The sequence below is a fragment of the Schistocerca cancellata genome, chromosome 5 (genome assembly GCF_023864275.1).
Source record: "Schistocerca cancellata isolate TAMUIC-IGC-003103 chromosome 5, iqSchCanc2.1, whole genome shotgun sequence".
Classification (NCBI taxonomy): Eukaryota; Metazoa; Arthropoda; class Insecta; order Orthoptera; family Acrididae; genus Schistocerca; species Schistocerca cancellata.
In genome coordinates this window covers 311,053,686-311,073,074 of record NC_064630.1, presented here as the reverse complement: position 1 = coordinate 311,073,074, position 19,389 = coordinate 311,053,686, and the positions used below count along the sequence as shown (strand labels likewise).

The 19,389-nt window shown below is 43.8% G+C and overlaps 1 protein-coding gene across 1 annotated transcript in view; it reads left to right on the top strand.

The window, feature by feature from the left end:
• The window catches only part of LOC126188510 (locomotion-related protein Hikaru genki-like), a 313,797-nt gene that overhangs the window by 95,320 nt on the left and 199,088 nt on the right, over positions 1-19,389 (top strand). The gene's annotated exons all lie outside the window — the stretch shown is intronic.

Sequence of the window (19,389 nt, the reverse complement as noted above, 5' to 3'; positions counted from 1 at the left end):
ATGTTAATTCCCATAGTGCTTAGAGCCATGTGAACCATTTTTTCAACACACACACACACACACACACACACAGAGAGAGAGAGAGAGAGAGAGAGAAATAAGGGTAAGCATGGTCACAGTGTGAAACAAAAATCCGGAATATTAAAATGTGCTTATGTTTCGGAAATGAAGTGGTAGTGCGACCTCCAGACCAGATGGGAAGAAACGCAGATGCCAGCAATTGGTAAGCAATAACTTACTTATGTAAAAAACGCTATGTGAACTACTTTTAAACCTAAAAATAACACAGATCAAAAGAAAATGTATCGTTCTAGATCCCATTGAAGATACCTTAGAGTAAAAAAGGCGAAACGTGCCTGGGAGAAATAAATTACAGTTGCAGCAAGAAAAGGAGGTTTTGTTTACAAAACAAATATTTCTGTGCTTGCTGCAGAGGATGGTCACGCAAGCTTCTTTCGTCGATCAACTGAAAATTTCTTCTGTTACCCATGGTTTCTTCGCAATTACCTTCTTTCTACATACGTCGTTCTTGCCAACTTCTGCGAGAGCCGTTTTTAGAGACGTCCATTTCTCTTCAACCGCCGGCCGCGGTGGTCTAGCAGTTCTAGGCGCTCAGTCCGGAACCGCGCGACTGCTACGGTCGCAGGTTCGAATCCTGCCTCGTGCATGGCTGTGTGTGAAGTCCTTAGGTTAGTTAGGTTTAAGTAGTTCTAAGTTCTAGGGGACTGATGACCACAGATGTTAAGTCCCATAGTGCTCAGAGCCATTTGAACCATTTTTTTTCTCTTCAACCGAACTGCCTACTGAGCTATTCATTATCATACTAGAGGAAAAGGTGTAAATATGGATAACCTCTTTCGTTTTTGACTTAAACGTAAGTTATTTCGTAAAAACTCTAGATTTTATACCTTCATTAACAACTATAACAAATTTAAGAAATGATGAGAGGCGAAACAATGGTTAGTATACATTATTTCTATTCGAAAACAAAGATTTACAAAAAAGCTTGTAAAATGGAACTTAAAAAAAGGAGGTGCAAATACGGGCATCTACAAAAAGGCTCAAGAAATTTTTTTGATATATTTTAATGAAATGGGTTAAAATAATACAGAATGGTAGAATAGCCTACAAAAAGCAACTTTCTTACATTTATGCATGAAATCTGAAATTACTTACAGTAATCGCAAACGTAAGTAGCTCCTTCAGTACCAGCACAGTCTAAGTGTGCCCACATTTGGCACATAACACATTTAATCCACAACTCTCCTCTCCTGTCTTGAGGGGACTTTTCATCACAAAAGACGCAATTGCATCGCTTAAGCCTGGTGTATCCGCATAGTTCACATCAAGGTCATTATCGCTGTCCACAAGGTGAGGGCTTCAGGAGACTCAAAATTCCGATGATGAATCAGATAGTTTTGTGGAAAAAAATTTCTTTTTTTGAAGGTCTTTGGATTCTGCACGGGCAACGGCCTGGCCGCAGTGGATACACCGGTTGGGCATGGCAGGCACTTGGATGGGTGATCATCCAGCCACCATGAGCTGTTGCCATTTTTCGAGGTGCACTCAGCCTCTTGATGCCAGTTGAGGAGCTACTCAACCGAATAGTAGCGGCTTCGGTCAAGAATACCATCATAACGATCGGGAGAGCGCTGTGCTGATCCCACGCCCCTCCTATCCACATTCTCCTCTGAGGATGACACGGCGGTCGGATGGTCCCGGTAGGCCACTCGTGGGCTGAAGACGGAGTGCTTTTTTGGATTTTGCACCTCTGTCCGCAGGGCGACCTCTAACCACAAAGAAACTCAACGACCTCTTCTTGACAGCACATTTGTCTAGCGACTTTGTCAACTGATCTTTGTATGGCGTTCCAGTGATGTGGCAGGCGGTTGCTGCTTTTCGTCCCCGCGTTGTGGTTCTCAATTTTGGGGGCGAGAGATATTTCGAATGGTGAAACTGCATTTGTTGAAGTCCCTGGGGAACTTCCCGGAGTTTCAATGGCTTCATCAACTGGCACAGCTAGAGTTTACTGTGACTGCGCATCAGGACAAATCTAAGAAGAAGCAGATGATGTCGATGGCTCAGAGATAGCAAGTAAAGGAGCATGTGATTCAGAAACATTATGTCTGTATTCCACTGTGGAGCAAGTTTCTTCTGCAACCGAATAAGCAGCTACGAAATCAGCGTTGGTGAAGATGTAATGGTTCATAGAGCATAGCCCAGTTACTTTTAATCTGTTTTTTTGCTATCTCAGCTGATTGGGTACGAACGTAGGCTTGGCCAAGAGCCTCCATAACGATGAAAGGTGTGACTGGACGACAATTGTGATGCAACCATACTCTCACTGCCTCGCTGCAGTACGTTTTCAGAGGTCCCATCAACGTCTTATCTAGAGGCTACAGTTTGTGGGTGCAATGTGGAGTAAGTGAGTCACTTGGTGTTCTTTCGCCAAGTCAGTCACATCTGGATTTCGAACGTGGCTATTATGACCATCGAAGATGAGGAGAACAGGCCTTTGTTCAGTCGGACATGTTTTCTCAATGAAACGACCGAACCATTCGGTGAACAAATTGTTTTGAACCCATTCTGAAGGATGGGCTCTACCCTTTGCACCAGGGGGCAGCCTCTCTTTAAATGATGATGACGATGATGTTGTTCCGTTTGTGGGGCACTCAATTGCGCGGTTATTAGGGCCCGTACAAATTACCAGCCGTTGCTCAGTCCAATCTCGCCACTATCATGAATGATGAAGACAACACAAACATCCAGTCATCTCGAGGCAGGCTCTCATTGGAGCTTGGGACATGTTGGTTCTACGGAAAATTATCATTGGCGGGAAACAATGTTCCACAAGGTTTGCGAAATGAAATCTGATCCTTGCGTCCCTCAAGAAAAAGGTCAGCTCAAGCTTGTCCTACTTCTCCTCCTTTGAAAGGAGTTGTAAAACTATTTGCCATTCTTCTCAGATCCGTCTAAATACACCCAAAACTTTTTGCTCCAGCTCAAGGAGATAAGAAACTAGCTGTTTTTCGAGGTCTGCGTTTCAAATTGGTTTCCTTCCAAGCTTTGTCTTGAACCGCTTGCGCTGGGATTTTATCAAGTTTAAGAAATCTCTGCAAAGTGGTATGAGGCACTCCGAATGTTCTTGCACCACCTTTCACAGAAGCCTCTGTTGTTATCACAGATGCTATGGCACGTACCATCTGCCCAGTGCCGGATACATATGGGGGGCACCCTTGTGGGGCCGCCCGCATTGCCGACCGCGCCGCCCCCACCAATCAGCTCGCACGCTATTCGTTCCTTTCTTTCGTCAGTCGACTCGACTGAATCGAGTTATCGAGTAGTTTCCTATGTGGCATGTGCGTCTGTAGAAAGAAATTTTTCAACATTGCGGCGTAAAAAGACATGGCTGAAGTCGACAATGAAGGAGGATCGACTTGTTTAGCTCTGTTGACCACTCACCGGACATCGATTGTCCTACTGACGATGTAATTAACATATTTTCCAGGAAGAATAGGCGCATACAGTTCATCATTCAAGGAAGAGACCTACAAAAATGGTTCAAATGGCTCTGAGCACTATGGGACTTAACTTCTGAAGTCATCAGTCCCCTAGAACTTAGAACTACTTAAACCTAACTAACCTAAGGACATCACACACATCCATGCCCGAGGCAGGATTCGAACCTGCGACCGTAGCGGTCGCTCGGTTCCAGACTGTAGCGCCTAGAACCGCTCGGCCAGCAATATTTCCATTGAGGTGACAATGTTGCTATTACAAGAAAAATGTTCACCAAAAGGAAAAGCGTGATATACAGAACTTGGAAAGTATTAGCTTTTGATTGAACACTTAGAAAATCATTAACAAATTATGTGAATACTGAACTGAGAATATTTAATTAGGGTTTGACAAATGCAGAACAGTGGCGGTTGAAGTTTAAACATAAAATATGGCCCTTGCGAATATGTTCCAAATAACGTAACAACGGACGCGAAAGAGCCATCCTGGATTAATAGTGCCATTCAGAAATTTGAAAGCCTTCACTACATACAGGTTTCAAAAATGATTCAAATGGCTCTGAGCACTATGGGACTTAACATCAGAGGTCATGAGTCCCCTAGACTTAGAACTAGCTAAACCTAAATAACCTAAGTACATCACACACATCTATGCCAGAGGTAGGATTCGAACCTGCGACGGTAGCGGTCGCGCGGTTCCAGACTGTAGCGCCTAGAACCGCTCGGTCACCCCGGCCAGAGAACCACAATTGTAACTTTTTATATCATAAGATAGAACTGTCTTGTATATGTGTATAATCAGTTTAAATAAAACTTTCTTAAACTTGGCATGTGACTTTATTTTTTATTATCGTAAAAGTAAAGGTATCTCAAGATATCTCTAGGGCCTCACTACTCGAGGTTTTTCTGTATCCGCCACTGCTGATGCCTCTGCTCTTACATTCATAGCGCCTCTTCGTTCTCAGCATTCTGCAAGGCTGAACAAAAGCGCTACGGTCTATTTCCGCAATTTTAAAATTCTATTTGTTTGTTTGTTACTGTGTGGATTGTATATGTGAACTTTAAACAAAATTCGACTAACCATATCCGCATAAAATTATTTAAATTTTTAAAATTGTTTAAGAGAAGAGATGGTGTAATCATGGGCCCTCCTTAAATAGGGGCCCATTCTTACACCAACCCAATGGGCCCATGTTTACACCAACCATTCTTAAGCAACATGGCTACTATCATGTCTAACCTAAAAGCGTGTGTAACGTAAAACGTGCTTTTGAAAGTAAATTACGATTCCGCTATTCCAGATATCACTGAGAAATTGTTTTAAACTAATCAGAATGATATAATAAGAAAACGATTTCGCGTACCCGCCAAACGTTTGCAATTCTGAACAAACACCAATTCACACAATAACGGACAATGTAACTACACTGCTTGAAACACTGCGCCGCGCGGGATTAGCCGAACGGTTTAGGGCGCCAGAGTCGTGGACTGTGCGGCTGGTCCCGGCGGAGGTTCGAGTCCTCCCTCGGGCATGGGTGTGTAATTTAGGTTAAGTAGTATGTAAGTCCCACAAGATTTCACACACATTTGAACATTTTTTTGAAACACTGCTACCATCTATCAATAACAGGCACTGTTTTCAGTCCTGGACACCAGACTGCAGCTCTTCCCGTAACCTCTTCGTGAGGGGTGCCCATGACTACACCTGCGCCCATTTTTACACCTTTCCCTCTATCTATAGTCTCAAAGAACATGAAACGTATTTCTTCCTTCCTTAACACTTTCGTATCCCGCTTCTTTGCTCTTCGTTTTTTACTGAGTAGTCCCTTACACTTCAGTATTCTCTTAATCATTACCAAACTGTGATCTGAGTCTATCTCTAACACTAACTCTTTAGAACCCATTATCTGATTTCGTAATCTGTGCCTGACCATGATGCAATCAGTCAGAAATCTTCCCATGTCTACTGGCCTTTTCCAAGCAAACGTCCTCCTCTTGTGATTCTTGAACAGATTATTATTACTATTACCATCTGAAATTTGTTGCATAATTCAGATAGTTTCTTTCATTCCTAAGACCAAGGCATTACTGTCCTGTAATCCTTTTATCTACTCCCTTTCCTACAACGACATGCCAGTCCCTCATCCCTGTCCCATTTTCATCTCCGTTTACATATTGAATTACTCGTCAATATCTTCATATACTTTCTGTACATCTACATTTTTCTCTTGCGACGTCGGCATGTATAGCTAAACTATTGTTGTCCGTGCTGGATTGCTATCGATTCTCCATAACGTCTCCTATTATATTCTCACTATTCCTACGATGGTGGAAACTTAATGCTCACCCACCGCTCTTCGAATACTGTTTCTCTGAACTTAGTCAGGAAGACACTGCATCAACAACGTCATCGTTCCAAGGATTTGCACAAGAACTTCCGTCACTTTGTCGCATGGGCTATACAGACCTATTGCGATTATAGCTGTGGGAATCTGAATTCTACATGACCACTCAGCAAATCACTCTTAAGGGTCTAGCAGAGGGTTTATTTAAGGCACCGACATTTCCTCTACGGTTCCACTGTCAAACAGCGCACGGCAAACCTATTTTGTTACGATGGCCATCCCTCCCAATGTAGGTGGGCGTCAGAAAAAATTTTCGTATCCGGAGGATAAAGTTGCTGATTGTAGTTTCGTGAAAAGATCCCGCTGCGAAATAAAACATTATTCTTTTAATGATTGCTACCGGAACTCGCTTAGAGTGTCTGTGGCGCTGTCTCATCTATTTCGCAATAACATAAAACGAACTGCCTTTTAACTTTGTAGACGCCCTCCGTCAAACCTATCTGATACGGTTTCTATACAACGCAGCAGTACTCTAGAAGAGAACGGACAAGAGTAGTGTGTACCTGTTGCATTTCCTAAATGTTCTTGCAATAAAGCCAGCCGGAGTGGCCGAGCGGTTCCAGGCGCTACACTCTGGAACCGCGCGACCGCTACGGTCGCAGGTTCCAATCCTGCCTCGGGCATGGATGTGTGTGATGTCCTTAGGTTAGTTAGGTTTAAGTAGTTCTAAGTTCTAGGGGACTGATGACCTCAGAACTTAAGTCCCATAGTACTCAGAGCCATTTGAACCATTACTAGCATTTAGTTTGTGTCATTTGTCGTGTAACGTATCACGTTTTCCGTTACACATGCTTTTAGGTTAGACGTGGTAGTGGCCATGTTGCTTAAGAATGGTTGGTGTAAACATTGGCCCATTGGGTTGGTGTGAAAATGGACCCCTTTTTATGGAGGGCCCATGATTACGTCATCTCTTCTCTAAGTTAACGTTCTCCTTTAACTAGTCACGTGGATGACCTCACATGTTTCATTATTTAGGGCCAATTGCCACTTTTAGCGCCTTATAGGTGTCGTGTCTAAATAATTTGCCAATTAGTTTTGATTTTATGATGTCTTAGCTAGACGGTAAACGTAATAAACGTTAGAGAGTCTATAACACTTCCTTGGGGAACACCAGATATCACTTCAGTTTTAGTCGATGTTGAAACTTTAAGGTAAGGCAGGATTCGATTATGATTGTGGACGGGGAAGTAATGTTACTATTGGTTGTCTTTTACAGTTACACACTTATTTTTAAAACGGTAATTCCGGACTCAACAATAAATTAAATTATACCACAGGTTATTAATGAAGGAATAAATAACTGTGTAAATAATAGTGTTTTCAGTGCATTACACTTTAGCAAATCACTATAAAATACATAAAATGTTTAAAAAAAATACAAGCCACTAAGCCACTGTGATCACGGTTGATGGCCTTACTCGCTAAGAATGGCAATAAATTATGAATGTTTAAGAACTCACTGCAATTAGTAACCCGCTGTAAAACAGCAAATACAAGCAAAGGTTAATTAAAAGAAACAAGCAACTGACCACTAAACGGGTGAAATAAGATAATGGTAACCTTGTAACACAACCCTTAAACTGCTAGATTTATTCCAGAGGGTGGCGGGAACTACTAACTAGACATACATAACCGTTAATGTAGGCATTACAAGGTATGGTCATAAATAATACAATAATAAAACACAAGGATCAGTCACAACGGTGGCCCAGGAAACGACCTCTGAGAAGGTCCGGCAACAAACACTTTCGCGGGCGAGACAGGTAGCCAAGAGTAGCATTCACTTCACAACATGGTAACTCAGACTAGTGGCAGTCTAACGAAAAACTAATGATAATCCTGCTGAAGCTACCTGACGTCCCATAAACCAAATGCAAGAATGGAACAACACGCCAAAGCCGGAACCAGAGGACTGCTTCGAACGCCTGGAACGAGAAAGGAATCACTACCACCAGAGTAGAAGAATCACAAACGGCATACAATGGAGAAAGCTATCAAAACCACACGCCTTATTGGGCAGCAGGAAACGTACACTGCCGTTACATACACTAACCTCCAGGGCAGGTAACTGGAGCGTTAGCAACCACCAGGCAGGAAAAGCACCACTGATTGAAATTAACAAACTGTAACAAGCTGAACGCATTAAATAGTAATAAGAAGCCGAAGAAATCTAATCAGATTCGCTTTCCCCAAGCACTCCACTCACTGCTCTTCGCCTCGGCGACAATACGAGCAGCAACACGAACCCAAGTCACTGCAGAATCGCGAGATGTCATAATGGCACTCATCTCAAAGCCTGCAGGATCTGGTTTACGACAAGGTCGTGAACCCTCGTGACCATAGCCATTCCATCCTGCAGTCCATGCGCGCAACCAGCGGTCCCGGCGTGTTCTTGCACTGCGTGGACCTGGATCCTCCTGAGCCCCAGCCGAAACGTCACACTCACACGACACGGAAAAACAACGACGTCACACAAAAGGTAGGGTAACAGTTACTACATAACGATAACCGCCGCTGCTGCCACTAGCGGACAGGCAACGCTTGCGAAACGAGTGGCACCAGTCAAGACGAGAAGAAGACAAACAACCGCAACCATGCCAACTAAACGATACGGTCTGGCCTCCCACAGAATCCTGCTGAATCCTCACAGCGCCAACACGAGCCGCAGGACGGCTCAGATGTCTTTCCTTTACTTACTTTCTGAAATGAGATCACGAATTCAGTCGCACAACTGTTACGATACTCCACAGGAACCTTGCGTTTTTGAAAAACGCTTGTTGGCAACGGTTCCTAAATACTTTGAAAATCAAATTGTATGGAATGAGTCTCAGATCCTCTGTCGATAGTAGATAGTACCAATTACATCATGTGGATGAAGAGTTAGTATTCGTTCCACGCCTGTTGTTATGCCTACTTTATAAGGACAACAATCATTAAAATAGGTTGCTTCGCTGGATATTTTCACAGCACTTTAACATATCTCCCATTACGTAATACTAAATGTATCTTATCGTCCCACTGCATATGTCTTGTTAGTATTATCTCGATATACACTGCCGGAAAAGAAGTAGGACACCTGGAAAGACGACAAAAATATTGATCCAATGACGGCATATGCCACATAAATTGATAATGGTTTCAGCGTCGTCCGCCAAGAGATACCTCACTGGCATAGTCTCCAGAGAGTCATCTGTGTCCACCCTTTAACTGGGAATGGTCACAACCAGAAGGCTCTGTGTGGTCCAAACGTGTGACGCAGGTAGGCAACCATACCACGGGGACGAGCTCGTGCTTCATACGGCGAAATGTGCTGGTCTAAAAGGGGTCAAATTGAGGACTTCCGAGTAGTGGGATGATCTTTTCGGAGAACTGTCACAGAAGTTGGAAGTGATGTACCAATTACACAAGGATGCTGGTATCAGTGGTCACATGAACGTTCTCATACCCGTAGACGAGGTTCCGGATGTCCACGCAGCAACGGCGCCCGCGATGATCGTCGTTTTTTAAGGGCAGCAGTGGCAGATCGTATAGTTACCACAGCACCGATAAGAAGGCTTGTAGGCCCAGACGTGCCAACACGAACTGTTGCGAACCGGGTGTTAGGAATGGGACTAGGGGCACGTACACCTGTAGCTCGCCTTCCAGTCACGCCATAGAAATAACATGCGTGGCTCAACTGGTGCAGTCAGATGATCTCTTGGAGGATGGAATGGTGCGTTGTGGTCTTCAGCAATGAAGGCAGATTCTGCCTGCACGCAAGTTATGGTTGCCTGCGAATACTGTGAGGGCTGTCTCTTAGAGTGGTTTCCTCCAAGATTAGTGCCCCACACGAGGCCTAGTGGTCTCGTGTGCTATAAACTAAGACACTTGTTCACTTTTGTTGTTTTAGGAAGGGACGCTAACCAGCACTCGGTAAGTGCAGAATTGTTAGACCCGTTACTTTGCCGTTCCTGCAACAGGAATGTAATGTGTTGTTGCAACAGTGTAATGCTCGCCCACTTTCTGCCCGTGAAACTCAATGCACTGTGCAAGACACGCAGCAATTTCACTGGTAAGCAGAATCTCTGGATTTGTCTCAAATCGAGCACGTGTGATATATGATGGGACGAAAAGTGTCTCGTGCAACTCATTAACCAACAACTCTTACAGAACCAAGTGAAGAGGTTGAACAGACGTGGCATAACGCGTCCCAGGACAGTACGATTGACTGGATGCCAGAGTCAGCGCCCGCATTGCCGCCCGTGAATGCCACACTACGTGCTAATGTGGGTGTTTCCGCACGGGTCGATACCTGGTCCCTGAGAACCGTCTGTGATACAGATCTATAAATGCAGTCATTTCATGTTCTCCATATGCACTGTTGCGACAATAAATCTTGAGTGGACTGGAAACTTTTAGAAGATGTACAAATTTTTTTTCAGTAGTTTATTTACACGATGTGACGTTCCCAAGATTTTCATCATTAATATTGTAATCAGATAAGATCGCGCTCTTACTCTGTGTAGCGGATGGCAGCTGTCTTTAAATGAGGATAAACGTGAGATAATGCATATAACAGAAACTGGAAAGTTCCTCAAGTTTTCCCGCAATTCCATTCGATCGTCCGATAGTACTTTCTTGAACACGACAGTATCATCAGCGGTGAATCTCCTACGCCTGCTGATCCTATCTAATAAGCTGTATCATATTTGAGAACATTACGGTTTCTATAATGCTTCTCTGCGGTAGACCCGATGTTACTTTCCCGTCTTTGGCACATTTGCCCCTCCGCATAGTTCTGTTTTCTCTAATTTTCGACGAGTCACTGATGTGTTTACAAAATATACTCCTCTACATCACATTTTGGTTACAAGGCAAAAATTTGATGCAGGCTCGAAGGTCTTCGGGATATCTAGGAAGACGGTATCTCCTCGCATTCATGTATTACTTGCAGGGTGTCTTACACGAATAAAGCAAACTGTGGTTCATAGGAGTGCTTTTTGTTAATAGGTGCTCATAGATTGATAGACGTTTTCTTCCAGGAGCGTCATATATTTTAACTTGGCTTACGCTCTAGTATCTTGAAACAGATGGTCGTCCGCTATGGTTTAGTTTCTGCATACTACATTTTACCCTATTTGTAGATGTGTCATATCTACGCTCTTATCCTTTTACCCTTTTCGTAAACAAGCGTTACCTGCGCTGTCCGCTGTGGCCGAGCGGTTCTAGGCAGTTCAGCCCTGAACCGAGCTGCTGCTACGTTCGCAGGTTCGAATCCTGCCTCAGGCATAGACGTGTGTGATGTCCTTAGGTTAGTTAGGTTGAAGTAGTTCTAAGTCAAGGGGGCAGATGATCTCAGATGTTAAGACCCATAGTGCTTGGAGCCATTTTCGGAGTTACCTGCGCTATTTTCTAGTCACATGGGACTATTCACTCTTCAACAGATAATCAGTAAACATGGACCACCGAGGGAGCTAATTCCGCTGTGTACTCCATGTAAAACCTTACTAACTCCGTCAGACACCACGTTCGCTTTAACTAATCGTAAGTGTTTATCAATATTGCTGGCTGCCAGTGTCGATTTCCCTCATTTATGTTACGTGGCGGTCAAACATTGATACGCCATTATTGTTAAGCATGAAAACATTTTCATCTGCATCTGCCTGTAAAAGATTACTCTGCAATTCATAGTTAAGTGGCTGGCAGAGGGTTCATCAAAAACCAAGCTATTTCACTACCGTCCCGATTTGGAACAAGCACTTAGAGCTTTCTGTGCGAACTCTGATTGGTGCCAACAAAATATTTTGGCTACTGGATGAGAGTTCGTGATTTAAATTTCGTGAGAAGATCATCTCACAATTAAAAGCGCATTTGTTTTAACGATAGCCACCGCAGTTCATGTATCACGTCCGCGATGATACAAAATGAGTCGCTCTTCTTTGAACCTTCCCGATGTCCTCAGTCAGTGACATCTGATGCGGATCCCACACCATACAGCAATAATCCAGAACATGGCGGAAAAGCGTGGTATAAGCAATCTTTTTAGTAGACTAAGTGTTCTGCCAATAAATGGCAATGATTGCTTCACTTTCCCCAGAACATTATTTAAGTCATCGTTCCAATATAAGTGTGCGTAATTGTAGTCGTTGTCGGCCAGTGTGGCCGAGCGGTTCTAGGCGATTCAGTCTGGAACCACGCGACTGCTACGGTCGCAGGTTCGAATCCTGCCTCGGGCATGGATGTGTGTGATGTCCTTAGGTTAGGTAGGTTTAAGCAGTTCTAAGTTCTAGGGGACTGATGACCTCAGATGTTAAGTCCCATAGTGCTCAGAGCGTTTTTTGAATTGTAGTCCTCAAATATTTAGTTGAATTTACAGGTATAGATGTGTGTCATTCACAGTGTAACAGATTTTTAGCGGATTCCTTGTAGTACTCACTTGGATGACTTCATATTTTTCATCATTTAGAGCCAATTGTCACATTTTTCACCATACAGATATATCATCTATACCGTTTTGCAATTGGTTTTGATCATCTGACGACTTTACAAGACGCTAAATGGCAACCCCATCTGCAAACACTGTAACCATACCTCTCAGGTTTTCTGTGTGTGGTTTAAGTTGTGTCGTTTACGTTCATCAGGAACAGCAGAGGGCGCATAACACTTGCTTGGGCAGTGCCAGATATTATTTCTGTTTTACTCGGTTACTTTCCGTCAATCAAGTTCACAATTTAAAATTTCTACTTTCTACCTGATATCTTCCGTTTCAATATCAGCCATATCAGGGAGTGATAGAAAGAAAATTTTGGACTCGTTCGTTGCCCTTACCTATAACCAGAGCTTACTAGCGTTTGTAGGCTCTGACTGGGTAAATTATTACAAACTTCAAGCAAGGCACTTCTTACAAATGCACACGTTTCTGCTAACTATTTTCTTGTCATTTTCCCTGTATGTAGCCGGCCGGAGTGGCCGAGCGGTTCTAGGCGCTTTAGTCTACCACTGGAATAGGTGTGTATGATGTACTTAGGTTAGTTAGGTTTAACTAGTTCTAAGTCTAGGGGACTCATGACCTCTGATATTAAGTCCCATAGTGCTCAGAGCCATTTGAATCATTTTTGAAACCTGTATGTAGTGAAGGCTTTCAAATTTCTGAATGGCACTATTAATCCAGGATGGCTCTTTCGCGTCCGTTGTTACGTTATTTGGAACATATTCACAAGGGCCATATTTTATGTTTAAACTTCAACCGCCACTGTTCTGCATTTGTCAAACCCTAATTAAATATTCTCAGTTCAGTATTCACATAATTTGTTAATGATTTTCTAAGTGTTCAATCAAAAGCTAATACTTTCCTAGTTCTGTATATCACGTTTTTCCTTTCGGTGAACATTTTTCTTGTAATAGCAACATTGTCGCTAACCCCTCTCTCTGTGGTGACTCGCGAAAGTAATCCCTTTGTTTGTAACAGGGGGTCAGAAGTATTTCTTTCGCGTGTGAGTGGTCGACTAGTTGTTAAAGTTTCTCAGACAAAGTTTTCGGTATTACTTCGGGAACAGTTTATCCTTACCGCCGACAACATGTGTGTAGATCTCCCGGTTGATAATGGGGAGGTTAATGTCACGACCTACTGCTTTCGTACGAAGCGGAAATATTTCTATGGTTGCTCGAGTCATGCTTCATACTTCCTTGAGTAGTGAGTGTGGCCTACTGCCGATAACCAGTTGGTGGCGAGATCCTTTGAACTTTACACGTGAACTAGCAATCATATAAATGGACCTGAAACTTGTAAAGGGCCGTTAACGACAATTTGTACAGGGCTTTTAACGGCAAATGCTGACCCATGAACACATTTTTGAACAACAGCGGCGAGCAGAGAACTTATTGGACCTCACAGTAACAAATACTCCTGAATAAATAGGGAGCATCGTGACGGATACAGGGATTGGCGGCCACAAGGCACTTGTAGAGGGACTGAATGTCGTAATATCCAAACACACCAAAAAAAAGGCAAAGTACATCTGTTTGTAAAAATGGCTAAAATTCGGTTGACGCCTTCCTAAGAGAGAGTTTCCTCTGCTTCCGATTTAACTACGTAAGCGTAGACCAGGTGTGGTTTGAATTCAAAGTAATAGTAACGACGGCAGTCGAGAGATATGCACTGATGAGTCAAAACATTATGACCACTTGCTTGATAGCTTTTTGTCTGCCTTTGGAACGAAATACATCACTGATTCTGCATTTCAGGGATCCGATAGTTCGTTGGTAGGTTTGTGGAGGTATATGGGATTAGATATCTGTGCACAAGTAATGTACTTCGCGTAAATAACGGGCCTCTTACTTGCGTATACGGTGTTGGCGCCCGATAGCGACCCAGATGGGATCCATACGAATTCCAGCAGGCAAATGTGGCCGCCAACGCATCAACGTGAGTTCAAAATAATGCTCCTCAAACCACTGTAGCACGGTTCTGGCTCCGAGACACGGACATGACGTGCTGTCGGGGAAGACATCAAGCATGAACGGATGCAGGTAGTCCGCAGTTGTAAGGGTGTCTTCGATTACTACCATATGTTCCATGCCAGTGCAAGAGGATGTCTCCATAGCATGACGCTGCTCCCACCAGCCTGCGTCTTTGGCGGGTTGCACATTTCGATCTCGATAACGGCGTGTGTGGAGACGACCACCGACCTATTGTATCAAAAATGTGATTCACCAGAAGGGCCGACACGTTTCCATTGACCGACGGAAGAATCTCGATGGTCCAGTTCCCACTGAAGTCGTAAATGACGATGTCGTTGGGTCAACATCTGAACACATAGAGGTGGTTTGCTACGGCGCTCCATGTTCAATAATGTACGATGAACGTTATGCTCCGAAACACTTGTCCGTTTACCAGCATTGTGCTCTTTGTTTAGAGATGTCACAGGTCACCATCTATACTACACTCCTGGAAATGGAAAAAAGAACACATTGACACCGGTGTATCAGACCCACCATACTTGCTCCGCACACTGCGAGAGGGCTGTACAAGCAATGATCACACGCACGGCACAGCGGACACACCAGGAACCGCGGTGTTGGCCGTCGAATGGCGCTAGCTGCGCAGCATTTCTGCACCGCCGCCGTCAGTGTCAGCCAGTTTGCCGTGGCGTACGGAGCTCCATCGCAGTCTTTAACACTGGTAGCATGCCGCGACAGCGTGGACGTGAACCGTATGTGCAGTTGACGGACTTTGAGCGAGGGCGTATAGTGGGCATGCGGGAGGCCGGGTGGACGTACCGCCGAATTGCTCAACACGTGGGGCGTGAGGTCTCCACAGTACATCGATGTTGTCGCCAGTGGTCGGCGGAAGGTGCACGTGCCCGTCGACCTGGGACCGGACCGCAGCGACGCACGGATGCACGCCAAGACCGTAGGATCCTACGCAGTGCCGTAGGGGACCGCACCGCCACTTCCCAGCAAATTAGGGACACTGTTGCTCCTGGGGTATCGGCGAGGACCATTCGCAACCGTCTCCATGAAGCTGGGCTACGGTCCCGCACACCGTTAGGCCGTCTTCCGCTCACGCCCCAACATCGTGCAGCGCGCCTCCAGTGGTGTCGCGACAGGCGTGAATGGAGGGACGAATGGAGACGTGTCGTCTTCAGCGATGAGAGTCGCTTCTGCCTTGGTGCCAATGATGGTCGTATGCGTGTTTGGCGCCGTGCAGGTGAGCGCCACAATCAGGACTGCATACGACCGAGGCACACAGGGCCAACACCCGGCATCATGGTGTGGGGAGCGATCTCCTACATTGGCCGTACACCACTGGTGATCGTCGAGGGGACACTGAATAGTGCACGGTACATCCAAACCGTCATCGAACCCATCGTTCTACCATTCCTAGACCGGCAAGGGAACTTGCTGTTACAACAGGACAATGCACGTCCGCATGTATCCCGTGCCACCCAACGTGCTCTAGAAGGTGTAAGTCAACTACCCTGGCCAGCAAGATCTCCGGATCTGTCCCCCATTGAGCATGTTTGGGACTGGATGAAGCGTCGTCTCACGCGGTCTGCACGTCCAGCACGAACGCTGGTCCAACTGAGGCGCCTGGTGGAAATGGCATGGCAAGCCGTTCCACAGGACTACATCCAGCATCTCTACGATCGTCTCCATGGGAGAATAGCAGCCTGCATTGCTGCGAAAGGTGGATATACACTGTACTAGTGCCGACATTGTGCATGCTCTGTTGCCTGTGTCTATGTGCCTGTGGTTCTGTCAGTGTGATCATGTGATGTATCTGACCCCAGGAATGTGTCAATAAAGTTTCCCCTTCCTGGGACAATGAATTCACGGTGTTCCTATTTCAATTTCCAGGAGTGTACTTTACAGAACAGACAAGCCTTCGAAACCCATGTTCTGTGAAGTTCGTGGACGGCCAGCCATTTAGCACCTAGTGGTAGTTTCACTGTATTTCTACCTCTTTCCGTAGACAATCACGACAGTAGCAGATGGACATTTGAACAGCTTCGTCCTTTTCGAGATAGTCGTTCACAGGTTCTTCTTAATAATAATCTGCCCTTTCTCAAAGTCGATTATCTCAATGGATTCATCATTTACAGCCCATATCATCGCTGGGGTGATCCCACGTCCGCGTTTGTTCCTCTTACATAATTTTGTTACCACGTCACATAACCGCTACACCGCCAGGTGGCATCCATTGTCGCGATTCGGTTTAACAATGTCTATCACATAAACTAGTAAGAGATGGTACTGATCCCCCATGGTACACAAGACGGATCACAACTGTTGTAGAAGCAAAGAAAAACACAAGCTAAATTTAGAAGAAATGGAATCGCCAATACTGGCGAGGTTTTACGGAAGCTCGAAATTTACCGGGAACTTCAATGAGAGATGCTTTTAACAGTTTCCACAACGAAACTCTGTCTCGAAATCTGGCAGAAAACCGAAAGACATTCTGGTCATATGTGGAGTACACCAGCACGATAACAATGGTGATGTCACTGACGACAGTGCAATTAAAGCAGAGTCACTAATCATGGTTTACTGAAATTCCTTCAGCAAAGAAGGCAAAGTAGATATAACATAATTCGAATCTAGAGCAACTACCAACACAAGTAACTTAGAACCAGGTATCGTCGGTGTATCGAAGCAGCTTAAATCACTTAATTAAGGCAAGGCCTCTGTTCCATATTGTATACTAGTCAGGTTCCTTTCAGACTACCCTGATACAATAGCTCCGTACTTAGCAATCTTATAAAACCGTTCACTCGTAGAAAAATCCGTACCTAAAGACTGGAAAGTTGCGCAAGTCATACCAATACGCAAAGAAGGGAAAAGGATTAATTCACCTAATTACAGACCCATATCACTAACAATGATTTGCAGTAGTGTTCTGGAACATATACTGTGTTCGAACATTATGAATTGCTTCGAAGAAAACGGTATATTGACAAATAGTCAGCACGGGTTCAGAAAAAATCAACACTTGGTAAATTTATAACGAAACCGATTAGTCTACATTGTCAAGGGACAACTAGGTATTGGTACGTGAACAATGAACCCGGGACAAGCTATAGTCCAATTGTATATAATATTCCTGTACGATCTGACATTTTCGAAGTGAATGTATTCATCATCCAAGACGCAATATTTTTGCAATTTTGTCATATGATGACATAGTTGGAGACCGTGGCTGTTATTTGAATACAAATGTTGATGGTGTTGCGACAACTTTATAATTAATGTAACAGTATTCGCTCTAAAAGTCACAAAATCAGTGTCTCTCCTTACTAGTGTAAAAGGAGTTTCAGCTGCATTAGTGAATATATGATCTTTTTCCAAACATGGGACGTCTTCAAATGTTACGATATATCATAGCATCTTTGACACTCAGATGTTTGTAAACACTTTATATGTATTAAAACATGTGCGTGGTGGAAATCTTTTCTTTGACAAATGTTTAGTGTTCAGTGACAAAAATTTACGTGTGTAACTATAAGATTGCAGTGGGAACGTATTTACATCTGTTGGGCGAATGTTATGAAAACAAAGACTCCAAACCGACATTTCACGTACGTCACAGCCAATGAAAATCTATAACGGAACCATCTGTGTCACGTGATTATAATTATGTATTATTTTTATTTTAGGACAATTAATCTGTAAAAAAACGCACCAGTCTTGTAAGGAAAGCATAGAAATAGTCTGAAGATGAATCATAACGATTCTAAACCGGTAACGGTATCCTTTGAGTAAAGGAACGGAAAGTAAATTTGTGGCTGGTTGCTGTCCCAACACCATCAACATTTGTCTGCAATATTTTTGGTTGAGGAAATTACGCCCTTCATTAAGGTCAAAAAGTTATCAAACAATGCGATGTGCTATTTTAGCCTGTATTAGAATGATATACTAAATTAAAAGTTCACGTTCACTTTAAGCCAACGGCTGCGCCCTAATTCTGTCACCACCAGTGCCAGAATAGGGCCAATTCCAGTGTCAGTCAAACAAGAAAACAAGAAAATACATTGCCACCAGAAACTATGAGTTCGAACAAAGTGCGAATGCAAACAATTGGCGCATACCAGAAGTGCTTTTAAAAGAACCAAGAGGATTAATTCAACTGTTCAGTGATGTCAACTGTAGATTCCTATTTAGTACCCATACCAAAGGAAATAGTTTCAAAACTAGCCGTCGGAAAAGTCTTTTTTCCAAAACAGAATTAGCAGCTGCATATTTAAGCTAAAGCTACACACCAAAACCCAGAAAATCAAAGGGATAAGTACATCCTTCGGGTGTAAACCTCCCAATTGATGTCGCAAGCATGCCGCCTATATTTCAGACGTACGTAGAAAGGCATGCAGCAGCCACCTCATTTTGTCCAAATTATGTAGATGATTACAGTGTCACGCAATAAAAAAGCAGAGAACCTATGAAATTTTCATGAAGTATTTAGTCGTCTTCAGGGTGCAGCGTTGAAATGAAACCTCCAAGGTTCTTTTCCTTTAAGAACGAAGCTAAATAGCTTCGGCACGTTTTTGCGACAGCTGGCGGCAAACCCTAAGAACGGCACCTAACTGCTTTCAACGTGCGTTCGAAGAATCCTACAGAATTGCACGCATTTTTTCGGTAAAATAAATTACTCTGCAAAATTAATTCCGCGAGTAGCAGAGATCACTCATCATATTAATATGTTAGATCCAAAGTTGTCATTTACAATTTGTCAGATATATATGGGTAACTGTACATTAACACTGACCCCACCCTCGCTGCATATGTTAGAGAAGACTTTGTCAGTAGCACATGACGCATCACAGCATTGCTTGGATGTAATTTTATCATATAGAAACTAAGATGGTTCAGAGCCAACAATTCATTCGCACTGAATACTCTGGCAAAAGTCCACAGGAAACATTCAGAAATTGAAAATGAGCTTTAACCTTGATTTACATCATCAAGTTGATGTGTTGGCAAATGTGCCAACA